The sequence below is a fragment of the Chrysemys picta genome, chromosome 8 (assembly GCF_011386835.1).
Source record: "Chrysemys picta bellii isolate R12L10 chromosome 8, ASM1138683v2, whole genome shotgun sequence".
Lineage (NCBI taxonomy): Eukaryota > Metazoa > Chordata > Testudines > Emydidae > Chrysemys > Chrysemys picta.
Window position 1 is genome coordinate 25,319,309 of NC_088798.1, and position 19,834 is coordinate 25,339,142.

A 19,834-nucleotide genomic window follows, 5' to 3' on the forward strand; every position below is an offset into this window, starting at 1 on the left:
AATCACAGATAAGAGAGAACTGAGCCATAAAGGGGAAGGGAGGACAAACTTTCAAGTAAGGGTTTGATTGGCAGCATCAGAAGCAGCTGAGAGGTCAAGAAAGAAAAGGATTGATGGAGTACAAACTCTGAGATTTGGCTAGAATGAGAAACCTCAGTGAAGCTCAGAGGGGGAAATCACACTAGACAGGATACAAGATGGAAATGGATGGAGAGGAATCCAAAGCAACAATTGTAAATGGCATGTCCCGTAAGTTTAGAGGTGAATCGAAGAAGAGAGGGGGTTGTAGCTGGACATGCAGGTGGGGCCAACGGTGAATTTTGAGGATGAGAGAGACCAGTGCGTGTACTGTATTATGAGGGGAAAAGGCCAGAAAAGGATGAGAGGCTGAAGATGAGGAAGTGGGAGCAGATTAGAGTGGGGCCTCTAATGGTATGTCTACACTTCAATTAATTACCCATGTCTGGCCCGGGTCAGCTGACTGGGGCTCAGGCTATGGGGCTGTTTAATTGCAGGGTAGATGTTTGGGCTCAGACTGGAGCCTGGGCTATTGGACCCTCCCCCTTGCAGAGCCTGGGTTCCAGCATGGGTGGCAGGTGAACCCACACTTTGGGGAGGTTAGCCGACTGGCCCTGTCCTTCCACCCAAGGTCCTGCCCCCTGCATGCTGGAGCCGTGAAAGCTGCCCTCCCATAACAGGAGGAGCCCTCAGCACTGCTCCCTGTGACCAGAGGAGCCCTGACTCACTCCCCCACCAATCCCCCAGGCCAGCCCCCCCCAGCCCCAGCGCCGGGCTGAGCACCACGCCAGGCCGCTCCCAGTGCCGGGCTGAGCTGCTTCCAACCCCAAGCCACTCCCCCATCCCCGAGAGCTGGGCCAGCCCCAGTGCCAGGCCAGCACTGGGCCGTGTGCCACACCAGGCCCCTCCCAGCACCGGGCCGAGCCTCTCCCACCCTGAGCTGCTCCCCCACCCCTGAGGGCCGAGCCAGCGCCTGCACTGGGCTGAGTGCCACACTAGGCCGCCCCCCAGCACCGGGCCAGCCTCCACACCAGGCTGGTCCCAGCTCCGGACCAAGCTGCTCCTCCCTGAGCCATTCCCCCCCCACCAAGGGTCAGCCCCAGCACTGGACTGATCATATCAATTCTCTGATCATCTAAATTACAGCACCTATACTGGATGAAGAACTGTGTGAATGTTCACAGTAAAACCAGAGACTAGCAAAATTTACCTTGTTTGTTTTTTCACAAATCCCAAATTCAGGCCAGATTTATTAAAAAGGTTCTCTAACATTTATGAAATTCTGAACATGAACCTGGACACAGTTTTGAATTATTTATGATTTTGAATCAAAGCCGTGAATCATGGTTGGATCTGGTTACAGTGCCGAAACAGCAGTAATCCTGCCATTTCAGCTTTTTTGCTCTGAAATGTTATATTAGTTGGAACCCCAAATTCAATGCAAATACCCAATGCTCCACCTACTTTCAGACCTTGAAAAAGTGCATGCTCCCCTGGAAACCGAAACAGCCAAATTTCACACACCTCTCATAAAATGCTCAGATTTACATATTTTTGAGTCTTTCAAAGCCCGCTACAAACTTGTTCAATGCTTTTTGCAGCTGTTGAACACATGGCTTGCAAATGTGATTCTTTCTCTTGAAGAGTTATAATCTTTAAATATTTTGATCAATATGTCAATCCAATCCATGTTGCCATTTTTGTATGAGAATGTGTTGTGACTCACCAGGCCCTGTTCTCCTGCAGGATCTAGGAGCATTGAATACTGAAGTGTTTTCTGACTTGAAGCCAATCATCACCTTTAAGTTAACTTCTAGGTCACTGGTTCAGATCAGGCCCAGTTTAGTCATGATAGAAAGTCATTACTGTGTAATGGTTCTTCAGTAGCTTGTGTGCAAATCAATTTCTGATCGCAACCCTGTTCCATGGTACCTTTGCTGGCAACATCAACAGAGGACAAGGGTGGAGTGGGCATTGAGAGTAAATTAATAAGAGGTGACTGGGACTGTGCAGTTGGAGAATAGGCAGCTCAGTTTAACGGACACAATCATGATTTTTAGCTTGAAATAAACAAAAATGGGCAAACAACCTAAAAAAGGATTGATGTAATGAAGAGAAGAATTCTCTCCAAGAGGCTTCTCTCTCCGCACCAATTTTGGTTGCACATGTACAGAGAGGAATTCAGAAGAACTCCTCAGGAGGCGGGCTTAAAGGACGCAGATTCATTGCAGTTCCCTTACATTTTCCATACAGAGACACAGACTGATTACAGGGACTTTAAGTCCTTTGAAGCAGAGGAGAAGCCTTTAGGTTGAAATGTCAGATTTTTATAGAAATGTCATTTAATTTGAAAAAATAATGCAGCTTGCTGGTCTGTTTGGTGAGTGGAGCCATAGTGGAGTAAAAGAGGCGAGAGAGTATAAAGTATTTGTTAAGTAGAGTTTTCTTTTCTGCGTAACACTGCCTGTACTAGGGGAAGAGGAAGCTGAGAAAGAGCAAAAAGTTTCCAGCAGAAAGTTTTCCTGGCTGTCATCCAGCCAGAATCAGCAGCAAGGAAGCATGGCAGAAACAGTGATTATTGGAGGCCAAACTGAGTTGAGGTTAAGGACTTTAAGATGTTTGTAAGAATTAAGACAAAGTAGTTTCCTCAGTGATAAAAATCTGTCCAGAGAACTGAAGGAAGTTTTGGACTCTCTCTCACAAGCACAACTCAAAACAATGTGACAGATGCAAACAAGCACACAAATGTTGATCTTCTAGCCTTTAGTGGAAGAGGAATCTGCAGATGGGAGAAGGGTGTAGACTACTAGATATTAGCAGGAAATTAGTCCTGCAGAACTAAGTAAAATAATCATAGTGACTATTGTGTAACTAATGGCTTCAATACATGGTAAATGGAACTGAAAAAACAAAGTCAGCAGCAATTCAGACCTTTCATTATTTTGGTTGAAGTCTGTGTGTGGACACTTACTGTGGAATAAGAGTGTCCTATTTTGAAATAACTTAATTCAGTTCAAACAAATTACGTTATTTCAAAATAGGGCATGTTTATCCTGAACTGAGTATCCACATAGACGTGAACTGAAACAAATAAAGGTGTGAATTACATCTCAGTTAGTTATTCTGGTTCCATTTATCATATAGATAAGTTTTATAACACTAAAAAAGACAGTAAATAGATACTATCTACTTCAGGGAATCTGTAATATGATGACAAAGAAAGGAAGTCCTGTGAGGAAGCTCAGCTGAAGAGACAATTCAGCCAGTGATGATGATGTGGGCAGAGAAACATGCTTGATGAAAAAGAGTCTTTAACATTGTCCATTGGCTTTTCTAGGATCATAAAGGGCAGGAAGAAATGAGTGATGATAGCTAAACTCTTGAAACCCATCTCTGTTGCTGCAAGTCACCTGAGTTTTTCCCAGTGTGGTGGCAAAAGCTTTTGTTCTGAGGTGGTTATTTTTGCTATGGGAAGGAGACAGAGCACGGCTGAGCTAAAAGATTCTGTCCATGTTTACCCTATTGATTTTAAGAGTGGAGGTGGAAGAAGTATGAAGTACTTAAGTGTGCTTCTAGTCTGAAAAGTGACTGTGAAAAGAGCATCTCCTTATTTGGTAGATCTACTTCCTGTGTGTAATCAGAGTCACAGATGCTTATTTAATGTAAAAAGTGAGTTTTTACTGCTGTCAGCCCTGCAGAACCAATGCAACTTGGGGAAAGTGAAATAGCTCCTACTTCCTCAACAGAATTGTTCACTGAGTTCCAATTACCGGGCCACCTGTGCAACTGCATTTACTTCACCTTCTGCCTCAGGTACAGCTGGTTAACTTGCCCGAAAGCAATAAGGTTGCATAGATCAATAGATTAAAACAGTTATTGAATTCAATGGGCTGTGGATAAGGCCCGAAGCAAACATTCGTCCTGCTGAATCTTTATTATTGATGTTGCCTGGTCCAAAAAGAATGCAACTTAACTTTCAGAGCCTAGGCTGGATTTGCAGGGCTGGCAGTTATATTAAAAAAAGGATATACTTTGAAGAGCTAGATTATGACTTGGAATATGTACTTGCTCAAAGGAATAAATGGAAATAAGACACTCCCCCCTTATGTCCCTACTTGGGCTGCACAGATGTTGGATCCAGTCATGTAGGAAGGAGCAGAGCTGCTAACATGTTTATTCCCTTCTTGGAGTAGGTAGAAGGCAATGAGCAAAACCTTGTCTCCAACCCTCCTCTCTACTCGCTGGCCACAGTAGCTAAGCCACTTCAGGGAGGATACCAATAGGCCAGTAGCACATTACTATGTCCTGGAAGCGAAGGAGGCATTGTGATTTCTACATGTGTCTGTCACAATGCCTCGTGGGGTGGGGCAGTTTATGTAACATCCTTGCCCTGTGTCATGACCTAGTCTGAAGCTAGCACTGTTTTTCTGGAAGTACATGACACAGTCAGTGTAGAACCCCACAATCCCAATTGTATAGATTTACTGTTCAGAGCGGAACTCTTCATTAAATGATAAAATGTTAAAAGTTTCACTAACCTTCTTGTTTTGAATGGGGAACCATACAAATGAGGGGTGGGGAAGGGGTTCTATTGAAAATGTCTGGAGCATTGTAAAGGGGGGAGTTGGAGAATTTGGAGTAAGGTGCAAGAGAGGAAAAATTCTTGGAAACCTACAAGGGAAGACAGAACATAGATGATTTGCACATTTACCTGATTTGACTGAACTAGATTCCTGACCAATTTCTCCCCTTGTTTCCTATGGGGACTGACCAGATGGTTAAGAAAAGCATGAAAAGTGCTGAATGGTAATGCTAGAAAATAGAACTATAACAAACTGCATCTAAACAGAGGTGTAAATCTATTTTGCCCCATGGAAATCAATAGAGCAAAAGCATTTTATACAAGTTGATGATCTGAGGGCCAAATCAGAGACGAATGTCCTGCCTGAGTAGAGGGAACTGGCATCTTTCAAGTGGCTGGCAATGGAAGAGGAATATTAATGGAGGATACTTTACCCCAGGCCTGCACAACTCGTAAAGCGGCGAGGGCCATATTACTCCAAAGAAAACAGCTGAGGGCCGAAACCCCCCGGCCCCGCGGAAACACCCCCCTGCCAGCGCCGCCCGGCCCCGCAGAAACAACCCCTCCTTCCTCAGCACCACCCCACGGCTCCCCCCACCCCAGCTCACCTCCACTCCGCCTCCGCCTCTGAACACTCCGCCCCGCTTCTCCCCCTCCCCGCCGCTTCCCACGAATCAGCTGTTCACGCGGGAAGCCTGGGAGGGCAGAGAAGCAAGCGGCAGCTTCGTGCTCAAGCCCAGGGAGGCAGAGACGGAGCGGAGGTGAGCTGGGGTGGGGGGAGCCGCCCGCACCACAGCAGGTAACCCGGGGGGAGGGGCGCAAAGGGGAACCGCTCCCCGTCCCAGCTCACCTCTGCTCCGCCTCCCTGGGCCTGAGCGCGAAGCCGCCGCTTGCTTCTCAGCCCTCCCAGGCTTCCTGCGCGAACAGCTGATTCGCGGGAAGCGGGGGAACTGCAAGCTCAGCCTGACCCGGTGCTCCAGGCACTGTGCGGTGGTGGCGTGGTCCGGCTCCAGCCGAGCGGTGTGGCTGTAGCGCCACCAGCCACCTCCAGGCAGCGCGGTAAGGGAGCAGGGAGGGGGTGTTGGATAGAGGGCAGGAGAGTTCAGGGGGGTGGGGGGGTGGATAGGGGTCGGGGTGGTCAGAGGGCAGGGAACAGAGGGATTGAATGGGGCAAGGGTCCCAGGGGGCAGTCAGGAAGGAGCAGGGGTTGGATGGGGCAGTGGGAGGCAGTCAGGGGCAGGGGTTCCAAGGGTGGTCAGGGAACAGGGAGAAGGGGTGGTTGGATGGGGCAGGGGTCCCAGGGGGCCATCAGGAATGAGAGGAGGGGTTGGATGGGGCAGCGGGGGGCAGTCAGGGGACAGGGAAGGGGGGTAGATGGGGCAGGGATCACAGGGGGGGCATCAAAGAACGCGGGGGGTTGGATGGGGCAGGAGTCCTGGGGGGGGTGGGCCAAAAAGCGCTCAGGACTGGGGCGGTGGCTGAGCCCCGTGTCCCGCTGGGGGGGGGGGCGAGGGCTCTGTGCCCGTGTCCCGCTTGGGGCAGGGGTGAGGGGCAGCGGCGCGCGAGAGCTCCGTGTCCTGCTTGGGGCCTGGGGGGCGCGCGCACTCCGTGTCCCGCTTGGAGCCGGGGGCGGGGGGCGGCAGCGCACGAGGGCTCCATCCCCGTGTCCCGCTTGGGGTGGGGGGGACGGCAGCGCGCGAGGGCTCCGTGCCCGTGTCCCGCTTGGGGCCTGGGGGGGCGCCAGCTGCGCGCGAGGGCTCCGTGCCCGTGTTCCGCTTGGGGTGGGGGTGGGGGGCGCACCGGCAGCGCGCGAGGGCTCCATGCCCGTGTCCTGCTTGGGGCAGGGGGGGCCGGTGGCACGCGAGGGCGCAAAAATATCCTTGCGTCAGGTCGGGGGGGAGGGGGGGGGCTGAAAGCCCCGCCCCCGCAGCTCTGATTGGGCTGGTCTCAGCCGCCTGCATTGCTGGCTCCTGTTGGTGGGCGGGCACGCCACCGGGAGCTGCCCCAGGAAGCGCCGCCACGCCAGCCTCTGGACTTTGGCGGTGATGGTGAGCGAGCGGTTAAAGGGCGTCCCGACCAATGTGCAGTTGGGACGCGAGACAGATGTGTGCGTGGGGTTTAGAATCCCCCCACGGGCCGCACAGTGAGCCCCCGTGGGCCGCATGCGGCCCGCGGGCCGTATGTTGTGCAGGCCTGCTTTACCCTAATGTCTGAGTAGCCCTCTGTAGTCCCAACTTGCCCCCTCTGTGAGGGGAGCTGGCGTCTGTGCCATGCAGGGCTGTGCATTCCTTCTGTCTCTCCTAAATCCAGCTCCCCCATGCACACTGGAACTGTACCTGTTCTGTTAATAGGGGCACCTCTGGAGGTGGGAGTTAAATTTGCCCTTTAAAAGCATGTTAAGCTGACTAAAATGTGCTGTGTTAAATCCTGACCTTCATTGCTTGTGAGCTGGTGAGTTATGGAGTTGATTGTCAAAAGAAAAGCCTACAACTTGCTCTAAAAGATTGGTTGTACTAAATTACTTTGATTGGATAACTTTGGTTCTTTTCTGTTAACTTGGCTTGAAATTGCTGATGTCACCTGGGTCTGAATAAAAATAGTAAATTAAAGTAAGTGTTCCATATGTAAACCAGTGATACAGTTTTTCTCGCTAGAAGTGGTCCTGGTAGAGAACAGCATGGGTAGTTTGTGCTGCTACCGCCTGTTCTGAGCCTGTCCTGTGGATATTTCAGTCCTCATAAAAAAGAATGAGAAGTACTTGTGGCACCTTAGAGACTAACAAATTTATTTGGGCATAAGCTTTCGTGGACTAAAACCCACTTCATCAGATGCATGCAGTGGAAAATACAGAAGGAAGATATATATACACAGAGAACATGAAAAAATGGGTGTTGCCATACCAACTATAATGAAACTAAAAAGCCGCTGGGAAGCTCAGGGTGCCTAGAGTGAGGTAGGGCTGAGGAAAGGCCAGAGGGGCTGGGGAGCTCCAGGCTGGCAACTCCCCAGGCTGCATGGCCTTGTCCAAGGCCCCATAGAGGTATTTGGTTGCAGAGAGAGGCAGCAGGTCCAGACCCAACCTTGCCTATGATGAGTGGCTGACACTGCAGTCTGCCCCAGGTCACGGGGGTGAGTTGGTGACTGGCAGTAGCCTATGACTGAGGTGAGGTAGGGATAGGGGGTGGGGCTTCCCCTGAGACTGCAGGGGTATTGCCAGGGGGCAGCACCCCAAACACACGGGGCACCGGGTCCTGGGAGGGACATGGGGGGCCAGCGGGAGCAGGACACTGGCCTGCAGAGGGCGCTCCAGAGGCTGGAAGAGCTAATTCCCTGGACAACCAGCAGGAGGTGCCGCAGGGGTGAGTCACGCATTGCTACTCCCAGTCTTTATTCAAGCCTAATTTAATGGTGTCCAGTTTGCAAATTAATTCCAATTCTGCAGTTTCTCATTGGTGTCTGTTTTTGAAGGTTTTTTTGTTGGAGAATTGTGAATTTTAGGTCTGTAATTGAGTGACCAGGGAGGCTGAAGTGTTCTCTGACTCTGAATGTTATAATTCTTGATGTCTGTCCACTTAGTCTTTTGCGTAGAGACTGTCTGGTTTGGCCAATGTACATGGCAGATAGGCATTGCTGGCACATGATGGCATATATCACATTGGTAGATGTGCAGATGAACGAACCTCTGATGATGTGGCTGATGTGATTAGGTCCTATGATGGTGTCCCTTGAATAGATATGTGGACAGAGTTGGCAACAGGCTTTGTTGCAAGGATAGGTTCCTGGGTTAGTGTTTTTGTTGTGTAATGTGTAGTTGCTGGTGAGTAGTTGCTTCAGGTTGCGGGGCTGTCTGTAAGATCTGTGAGAGAGAGATCATCCTTCAGGATAGGTTGTAGGTCCTTGATGATGCGCTGGAGAGATTTTAGTTGGGGGCTGAAGGTAAGGCCAAAGTTAATATTGCTAATAGTAAACCTGGGACCTTCTGACTTGAATAAAGTTAAGAAGACGGAGGCTGCTGGACTGCTTCAAACAACAATCTGAGTTCCTTCTCTCCATGTGTCAGTATATAATGCCTGCATCTGTAACTTTCACTCTATGCATCTGAAGAAGTGAGGTTTTTACCCACGAAAGCTTATGCCCAAATAAATCTGTTAGTCTTTAAGGTGCCACCAGACTCCTTGTTGTTTTTGTAGATACAGACTAACACGGCTACCCGCTGATACTTAGCTAAGCTGTGTGGTGGTTTGGTTGTGGGTTTTTTTTACATGGTATTTGTATAGTGTTGTGGTGGTATTGTCATGTTTTCGTATGGTTTGCATTATATTTCATTGCTATGTGTCTTTAAAAAAATTCTTAGCTTAAAATTACCGTGTCATGACCATTTATTAATTATTACGTTAGAGGATCTAGTCAGTGACTTCTTTCCATAACCAGTCATAACATTCCATGTTATTTTCTGCTGTTTGGAACTATACTTGTAGTCATGTTTGTTTAATTATTTCATTCAAAGTACAGTCTTTGTATACGGAGTTTGTATTCATACCAGTAAGTCTTGTGTAACCTGAATTGAAAAGCTTACATTTTAATTCCTTGCCCTTTGTGAATTTTATGCTTCTGGAAGATACCAGGCAGGAAAGTCCTTGACGATGAGCTCATTTACTCAAGAACAGACAAGCAGGGTCAGGGCAATTATCCTCTTCTCTTATCCAGGGTTCAGATTTAAACTAATTGGAGGAGCAGAAGAGTGCCACTAAAGAACCAAACTCTTCTCACTCATGACATCAAAATGAGATGCCGCTTGGAGTAGATTGTACAGATTTTCATAATCTGATGACTCCTCTTCTTTTCTATATGCTATAAACAACATTGAAATAGTTAACATCCTTTGATATTAATGAGTGGAATTCACACCTCTCAGAGCTATTGGTTCAGGCTGTTTGAGGACTCAGGCTCTTGTCTCTGCATCAGTTCACGTTTTGAAGGTTTTCTTCACAATCATAAGGTCTAGAATTCTTTTTTTTTTATTCTTTTCAGAATCTAAGGTTTAATTTAAAGGGCAAGAAATGAATTCCAGGTCCTGGGCCCATTGCAGTGCAACCCCTGCCCCTTGGCTAGAATGACCACTTCTATGGCATGAGGATTGTTCATTCTTTGTGTGCATTACATCTTTGCTGAGACTATCTATCTAAACTAGAATGATAGTTTTTGTTCATTAAGTAAAGGACTTAGCTAGCCAACCTAACAACTCAATCACATGAACTGCGTTTTACTCCTTGGGGAATTCTGCGCCAAAAAATTAAAAATCCCCCCCCAAATCCAATATTTTAAAATTTTGCATGTTTTATTTGTCAAAATGTAATATAATCACTCTGATTTCAATTATTTTGGTAATCTATTTAAACTAAAATACAATGGATGGAGAATGGGAGTGGGGAGCATTGGAGGAAATCCCCCAACCCCCTTGCCTACTAGTAATGTAGCTAGGATTAACCCTTTATTTCTAGTTATTAGTCAACAGATATATGCAGCCATATGCTCAGTGTTACATCGTAGGCAAGTGAGGGTTGGGGGAATCAAACTCACAATTTATACTGACCATCTCCAGAAAGGTCATTAGCAAACAGTTCATGGGGCACATTTTGACAAGAAATTTTTTCAGTCCAAACATTTAGACCAGTTCTAATCACTAAAACACCCTAAGCATTTATAGGCCATACTGTCCTTTATACCACTCTGGCAATGTAAAGGAGCTGTAAAATTTTACACCTGTTTTATACTCCTGGGGGAATTCACAAAGACAATGGGAACAATTCACTAGCAGGCAGGCTGCTACATTCTGCTCTGACTGAGGGGACAAAGCCTACCCCACACCTACCTCCTCAGAAACACCCTGAAGCCCTGCCCCTCCATGTCGAGCATGCTGCAATAGTGAGCGAGAGGGACAATGTATATCTGTCTCTCTCTCTCTCACGCATGACTTACACCCTTCCCCCCCCCCACGGTGATTTCCGTCTCTATTGGCTGCTCCGGGTGCCCAAACCAACCTGCCTGTGCTGCCGGGGAGGGGCGCATGACTGCTGTTGTGTCTTCCCTTTGCTTCCTTGTCAGAAGTAATTTTTCTGTAGGGAAGCAAAGAAATCTGCGGGAGACATGAATTCTGCGCATGCGCAGTGATGCACTGTTCTCCCAGGAATAGCATTTGGACTCATGACTTAGAGTTGAAAAGCTCTGCATCTCATCACCAATCCCCTGAGCCCTGAAGTCCTCAGAGTTCCTTATTGTTAAATAAATTACCCTATGTGAGAGATGGACATTGGGCTTTGTCCTTATGATATAAATATTTTAAAAAGTTGCCTGACCTTTTTCTTTCTTTTTTTTTCTATTAAAGCTATGACTTCTGCTGCATTCAGTGGGTCAAATTCTGCTGAAGGGGAATGGTTTGGTTGACAGAATTCTGGATTAGATGCACCACTGGTTTGACTCAGTCTGTACAATTTTTATGTTCCTATATCGGGGGTAGAATTTGGCCCAATGGGAATAGAATGGTAAAGTGCAAGGCAACTTTAAGAATATTTTTCCTTCTAACACAATGGTAAAAAATTTCATTGAAAAAGATACTGCACTTGCACAGGGCCAAATATAAAAATTGTATATATATTCTCTGTTGGAGATGAGCATATTCATATGGTCGGCTAATAACTTATCAAAATTCAGTTTTAACTTGATTTTATTTTTCTCATCTTTATTAAATTCTAACAAAAGCATATATAACTAATTGAAAAACTTGCTCACAGCTGCCTCCTTAAACAACTTTTTCTTGCTTTTACTTTTATTCTTTGGGTATCTGTTTTCTGAAACTAGGACTAAAACAAGCAAACTAACCATGACACCCCTTTTCCAAATGTACAACACAAATTAAATCCATAATATTATTTTTTAATACATTAGTGGTTTTCACGAGATGTTTCCTCTCCTAAGTTTCTTCCTATGCATGGTCCTGTTCCATACAGAATCCCTTTTTGAAAATGTAATGCCTCATTTCCTTGATTTAATGTTTTTGATTACTCTGAAAAGTGGGTGAGTATCGAATATTTTCTTTAATGTATCCAAAGGTTCAGAAAATGATTGGATAAAAGGAAAATTGGGTGGTTGGGTGTGTGACGGGTTGGATCACAGAACCCCCCTTGGGAGCTGCCACCTGATGTGCAAAGACTACCTCTGCTCCTGTTTTCCCTGCCAGCTCAGGACTCCAGCACCCTCCAGACACTCCCGTCTGCTCCAACACAGACCCAGGGTCTGAATCACTTGCCCCAAAGCTGCAAGTTTACCTGAAAACAGCTCACCGAAGTGTGCTTGTCTTTAGCACTCAGATGCCCAACTCCCAATGGAGTCTAAACCCAAACAAATCTGTTTTACCCTGCATAAACCTTATGCAGGGCAACTCATAAATTGTTTGCCCTCTATAACACTGATAGAGAGATATGCACAGTTGTTTGCTCCCCCAGGTATTAATACATACTCTGAGTAAATTACTAAATAAAAAGTGATTTTATTAAATACAGACAGTAGGATTTAAGTGGTTCCAAGTAGTAACAGACAGAACAAAGTAAGTCACCAAATAAAATAAAATGCGCAAATCTATGTCTAATCAAACTAAATACACATAAGTTCCTCACCAGTTCCAGAATGCTCCCTTTTACAGGCTAATCTCCTTTTAGCCTGGGTCCAGCAATCACTCACACCCCCTGTAGTTACTGTCGTTTGTTCCAGTTCCCTTCAAGTATCCTGGGGGCGTGGAGAGGCTCCTTCCTTAGCCAGCTGAAGACAACATGGAGGGGTCTCCCACGGGTTTAAATCGACTCTCTCTTGTGGGTGGAGACGCCCCCTCCTCCCTCCTATGCAAAGTCCAGCTCCAAGATGGAGTTTTGGAGTCACCTGGGCAAGTCACATGTCCCTGCATGACTCAGTCTTTACAGGCCGAAGCCATTGTTCACATGGTATCTTGCATGTCTCCAGGAAGACTTCTTATGTGGATTGGAGCATTCCAAGATGCATTGTTCCCCGAGTGTTTCCTGATCAGGTACTTAACTTGGCGAAGAAGCTGACCAAATGCCTCACAAAGCTTACTTAGGCCTTGGCTACACTGGCAATTCACAGCGCTGCACTTGCTGCGCTCAGAGGTGTGAAAAAACACCCCCCCTGAGCGCAGCGAGTGCAGGGCTGTAAAGCGCCAGTGTAATCAGCGCCTGCAGTGCTGCACGCTCGCTCTCAGCACTGCAAGCTATTCCCCTCGGAGAGGTGGAGTACTTGCAGCGCTGCGAGAGCTCTCTCTCTGCGAAAGAGCGGTGCGACTACACTCGCGCTTCACAGCGCTGCCGCGGCAGCGCTGTGTATCCACAAGTGTAGCCAAGACCTTAGAAACCAAGCAAACATACAGCCCATATTCTTAACCTCAAGTAAAAAATGATATATATGTACAAACAGGATGTATAGATATAGTAGACTATAACCTTTACGGAGATATGTTACATGGCACAGGCAACACAAAACATATTCCAGTTATATCATACATACATTTATAAACCCCCCCCCCCATAAAGCCTTATGGGGTACACTGTCACAGAGTGGTTTAAGGGTACTGCTTCTTTTGGCTCATGGAACTGCTATTTTTCACTTACCCTAGTTTTTCCTATTGCAAAGTTTATGTAAATTCTAAAACTGCACTTAACTGTGGGACAAAACGTAAGAACACAGTGTTCTCACATTGCTAACTAAATAGCATGTGATTAATGTACTCAGAAGTACTCTGGAATTGGTAAATGAATGCAAACATGCTGATAAAGAGAACTCATGGGTTGTTTACTATAAAATAGTAATTGAAACTTAGCCAAATATATTCATTTTAAAAAAGAATATTCATGATTGAAGACCATGTTATTAAACATAGCAGCTGTACACAATATATTGCTAAGTAAATACTTTGTGGCCAATGCCATTTAGTAAAATATATATTTACTCATGGACAAATCCAAATAGACCTTTTGCTTTCTGTTTCTGTATCTTGGTGCCGTATCCATTTTATGATTGGCTCTGACCCTTCTTTCCTTTGTCATCGGACACTGAATTCCCATTGAAATCCTCTTTATATATGGCCTAATACTGCATGACTCAGATCAGTGGTTTTCAAACTTTAGGATTTGTCTATTTGGGAAAAGTTGCAGCAGTTTAGTTAAATTGATTTAAAATTGATCTAGTTCAATGAACACACACTCTAAAATTACTGCATTAACTTGCACTTAAACCAGTTTAACCTCACATCTGTATTCAGGATTTGAACTGCTTTAGCTAGATTTATTTTAAAATGACTTAGTTAAATCAATGCAAGTTTACTAATGTTGACAAGTCTTTAGAACCCAAGCCCATTATATTTCCCCCCAGTATTTGCACCCCATCCCAACTAACCATGTGTATTCATTTTAATCAGACTATCAAATGAATCCCCCTTCATGGATCTAGGGGCTGGCCTACTTCTCTTCAGCACAGGGCCCAATCCTGCAAGACTCAGATCTATGGTAATGACAGGTGTGTTCACCATTAACTTAGGCTGGGTCTACACTACCCGCCTGAATCGGCGGGTAGAAATCGACCTCTCGGGGATCGATTTATCGTGTCCCGTCGGGACGCGACAATCGATCCCCGAATCGATGCTCTTACTCCACCAGCGGAGGTGGGAGTAAGCGCCGTCGACGGGAAGCCACAGAGGTCGATTTTGCCGCCGTCCTCACAGCGGGATAAGTCGGCTGCGATACGTCGAATTCAGCTACGCTATTCACGTAGCTGAATTTGCGTATCTTAAATCGACTCCCCCCTGTAGTGTAGATGTAGCCTTAGGGAGAGCTCAGAGCCTCTCTCCGAGAACAGAAGCAAATGTGGTGTGAAAATTGCTAGAGAAGTCCTTGTGGTCCCTTTAGGCTACTGCCTACAGATTGGAATCACTTAGGGAATCACATCTCCTAGTAAAGTCAAGAAATGCAGGCTCAGGCATTTGAAAAAGATGACTTGGACGCTTATCTTTTCATTAGCTGTATTTTCCTGCAGCAAAGTATCTTTATAGCGTGCAGCAGACAAATATGAAACAAATTGTCATTGGCAAACATTTGGACTTGTACTTAACTGTAGTTAAGTCCGGTAATATAGGCTTCAGAAATTACTTTGCTCAAAACCAATTAAAATAACAAAATTAAGGTAGGTTTCTCTACTGCAGCTTCTTATTATGGGAAGTAAAGATTGATGCATTTTTACAAACCTTTTAAACATTAATGAAACTGCTTCTGTTAATCAACTGGGGCACAGGTTGACACTAACTGATTTCTATCTTGACACTGAGTGATTTCCATCTTTCTTGTAGGGGGTGTGTGTGTGTGTGTATATATATATCAGTTAGTATATATATATATATATATATTACTGTTATATTCATGTTTATTTACAGAAACACTGGCCTAATTGCTCCATTCCAGAAGAAAAATCCTGGGGACGGATGACTAAGCTGTAAGGAAACCTGTAATTATGCACCCTGCAATGTTCTGACACCACATCCCTCTCAGGAGAGACGAGTGTGCAGCCTTGCAGATATGGCAGGGGGAAAGGTAATTTGACCAGGGCAAAGTGTTTGACTGCAAAGACATAGCCATGTGGAAGTTTATTAGGGGAAAAGGTTATGCATGGATGTTGATTGCTGTAACATGGGGTCCTATAGGATATACTACAATGGCCTTGATAGCCGCAGACAAGACGGGTCTCTTCAGATGAATCACATGACCCCAGACCTGGAGGACTGTCCAAATCCTTTCCTTAAACCTTTTAATTCTCATCTGGCATCTCAGATTCAATCCCTCCATACTGTACTCAAATATCTGCACAGAACAGATATTCCTAATATACCTGAGTTTGGATGAGCCTGACCCTCTAGCATTGGGAAGGCCATTACTCACATCCAGTATAGCAGGGATCTGCAGTGCAGCCATTGGAAAGTTGATAGTCTTGTGACGAGGCCTCCTGAGGGGAGGAGAAAGGTAAAAGGGGCAGTTTTCCCCAGGCCCCCTATTTAAAAGGGTCCCCAAACCGATGTAATTTGAGCGGCATTGCGACCTGGTGCACAGGGTCTCAGCACCAATCAGGTTTGGCCTGGCTGCCCTTCTGTCATGAGAGGTGTTCCAATGCTCTGAGTGGGGAGCCAGGCCCAGCCCTGCCCAAGACAGGAGCCACCACTGCTGGTGAGTGTGGGGCAGGCTCATTCTCCATTACCTCTGCCCAGGATCTTTTGCATCTCCATAGCAGTTTTTTGGGGAAGGATGGGGACCTCAGCTCCGGATTTTGGGGGGCCCAAAGCAAAATCTCTGTGCAGCCCTGTGTGTGACTGGCATTAGCTTCATTGTTGTGTCCCAGTCCCATGTAGGCTATAATAGGGAAGTGGGGTCAGTGGCTGCTCCTGATGTCAGCTCCCTAATCTTAGTCCAGGACTGGCCTTACCATGAGGCAAACTGAGGCAGCCGCCTCAGGTGCCAGACTGTGGGGGGGGGGGGGGCGCCACTAGGACCCAGAGTGTAGAAAATTGTCTGCGCTGCTGGGACATATGTATTCTCTCTGCTCTAGATGCACAGAGATGGTGGAGTGCTGTGCTGGAGGAAGGAGGGCACATGAGACACAGCAGGCAGGCAGGAGAAAAGGTGAGAAGGAACAACAGAAAGCAGCAGGAGCTGTAGGGAGAGAAAGGAGGAGGAGCCTCTTATGTACCTCTCTAACACCCCCAGGAGCCTGGACTGATTAACACCAGCTTCTCAGGGAGCTTCCTGTTTCCTCCTGCTTCCCTGAACTCACTTGAGAACAGGCAGTCAACTGAAGTAGTAGGAGCCAGTTAGGCCCTTAAGATGCTGATATCTTCCCTCACTCAGGCCCTGCTACCAGCCTGCTTATTTGTCCCCTTCAACTGAGAGCCACTATATCTGGCACAGAACAGCAGTCATGAGTGAAAGAAGAAGAAAACACCCCTCTGGGGTAGCATTCAGAAAAAGAAAGCAAAGGAAGCTTTTCTATCTAAGCAGGAAGGAGCTCTCCTGAGATACATAGACACAAATGCTCACGGTGAGCCTTCCGGCCCCTGTGAGGATGTGAGTGGTGAGGAGATGCCTGATCTTCCAGTTAGTCAGAGTGCAGGTGACCTGGCAGCTACTGCAGCATCCATATCTCTATCTCAAATGGATGTGACCATGCACATTCCTGAAGAAAACTGTAGATCAGAGAAGAGTGTGTTGGCGGTGCAAGAAACAGCTGCTGCTGAGTTTAGTTCCTTAAGTCTAGATGATCCAGGACTGTGGACCCACTTGAGCAGTAGCCTGAGGGCTACTGCATGGGCCACATCAAGTGAAAAGCTTCATGTTTCCCAAAGACAATGAAAATAGAAGTTTCCATCCAACACATTACTGGTGTGAAATCACCGATGGTGACAAAGTGGAGAGGCCATGGCTTATGTACTCAAACCCAGAATGCTGCATACTGTTTTTGTTGCAAACTCTTCCAGTCTAATGTTCCAGCCACATTGGGTTTACAGGAACAAAGGACTAGAAAAATCTGGCTAGAAATCTGGCATGCCATGGGAAGGCAGCAAATCACCAGAGAGCATTCCATAGGTGGAAAGAGCTTGAGATGAGACTAAGGTTAAAGGCCACCAGAGATGATCAGCATCAAGAGAAGATTGCATCAGAGTCTCTTTACTGGCAAAATGTTCTGAAAAGGCTCATAGCCATTGTGAGAATGCTTGCTACCCAAAACCTAGCACTGCGTGGCACTTCAGATCAGCTGTATGTGCCAAACAGTGGAAACTTCCTTAAAATTGTGGAGCTGATGGCTGAGTTTGATGCTCTACTCCAGGAGCATCTAAGAAGAGTCATCACCCAAGAAATGTACACCCACCACTACCTTGGAAAAACCATTCAAAATGAGATCATACAGCTCCTGGCAACAAAAGTCAAACAGATTGTGGCAGATCTGAAGTCAGCAAGATATTACTCTGTTATTCTGGACTGCACACCTGACATCAGCCATATGGAACAAATGACTATAATGGTGCATTTTGGAACAACAACAGAACCTAGTGAAAATGTCCCTGAAATGGTGACTGTCAGAGCATTTTCTAGAATTTATTGACATTGATGATACTACAGGAGCTGGTATGACAAATGTGCTTCTTAAAAAGCTGGAAGATACGGGAATTGCGATAGCTGACATGAGAGGTCAGGGCTACGATAATGGTGCCAACATGAGAGGAAAGAACAGAGGATTGCAGACACGGATCCGAGAGTTAAACCCTTGAGCTTTTTTGTCCCATGCAGTTCTCATTCATTGAACTTGGTGGTCAGTGATGCAGCGTCAGCTTCTAGTGAGGCTGCTAAATTTTTTAATGTAATTCAAAGGATCTATGTATTTTTCTCTGCATCAACTCATTGATAGCAAATTTTGAAGCAACATCTGGGAACATCCTCTCTGACACTGAAACCACTGAGCGCCACAGGATGGGAAAGTCGAGTGGAGGCGATAAAGCCTATCAAACACCAAATTGGGAAGATAGATGATACCATAGTTGCCATTATGGAGGATAATGTTATGACAGGAACTGTTCATGGGAGAACAGTGGCGGAGGGAAATGGAATCACCAGAAACATACATAACTTCAAATTTCTGTGTGGCTTAGTGTTGTGGCATGACATACTGTTTGAAATAAATGTTGTAAGCAAGAGACTCCAAGGTGTTGACCTTGATATATCTGGAGCAATGGAAGAACTGGACAAAGCAAAGACATACCTACAGTCCTACCGGTCAGATGAGGAATTTCAAAACATTCTTTGCACAGAAGTTGGCAGAGGAACTTCACACTGAAACTATTTTCCCACCCATTCAAGAATACAAGAGTCACCGAAGAAGACATTTTGATTACAAGGCACGGGATAATCCCATAAGAGACCTCAAACAACAATTCAAAGTTGAATTCTTTAACCAGGTGCCAGATTGTGCCATACAGTCAATTGAACGTTCCATGCAGCTCAAGGAACAAAGCAGTATATTTGGGATGTTGTATGATATTCCTTACTATACCTGAAGAAGACCTACACCAGCAATGCAGGGCACTAGAGACAGTGACACATGATGACATGCACGATATTGATGCCAATGATTTAGGTGATGAACTGAAAGCCCTTTCAAGATACACTTCAGCAGGATCAACTCCAAAGGCTGTTCTGGAATATATGTGCACAAATAAGATGGCCACCCTCTTTCCAAATGCTTTTGTTGATCTGCGCATACTTCTAACACTTCCTGTAACAGTTGCCAGTGGAGAGCGCAGCTTCTCCAAGCTGAAGTTAATAAACACATCTATTCTCCACAATGACACAGGAGAGGCTGGTCGGCCTTGCAACCATCTCAACAGAGCATGAGCTGGCCCAGACTGTGAACCTTCAGGAAGCAGTTCAAATCTTTGCAACCAAGAAGGCCTGGAAAGCACCACTTTGATTACCCAAACAGATAAAAATGCCAGTGTTTACTATGCAGACAAGAAGAGTTACATTTGCTGTTCAGGCTTTTGAAAGTTAAGTGTTACTTAAAATTTGTGAACAAGGCATTTTAAGTTGTTAGTTCTCCTTTATTGGGTAGGTAGCAGAGCAGTACCATGAGAGGAGTAGAACTGAGACCTTTCAAAGTTTTGGCCCAAGCAAGGGGGCTTGAGGGTGTCATTTGAGCTCCCCACCTCAGGTGCTAAAATGTTGTGGGCTGGCCCTGCCGTAGTCCCTTCTTGAAGCTGTGCTGGTGATGGTTGGGGTAAGAAAATCAGGGGCCTCAGTCTAGGAAGCTGCAGTTAGAAATAACATTGGATATGGCCTGCAGATTCCCTAGATTTCTGCTAAGATGTAGGAGAAGTTGAGGAGTGGCTGGCAGTCTACTTCTTCCTAGCATCAGGAGGAGCACCAGTGCCAGATGGTGGTAGCATGCATGCAGCATGGGCTGTGTGATGTGGGGATAGGAGCACAGGAAGTAGAGATTTCCAGCACTTTCAAGTAATGGCATACTTTTAGGGGGGATGCTTGTTGAGTTCCTAGCCACACCCTTCACCTTAAGAAGGTGGGTTGCAGGGCCAGCTCTAGGTTTTTTGCTGCCCCAAGCAAAAAATGTTTTGGCTGTCCC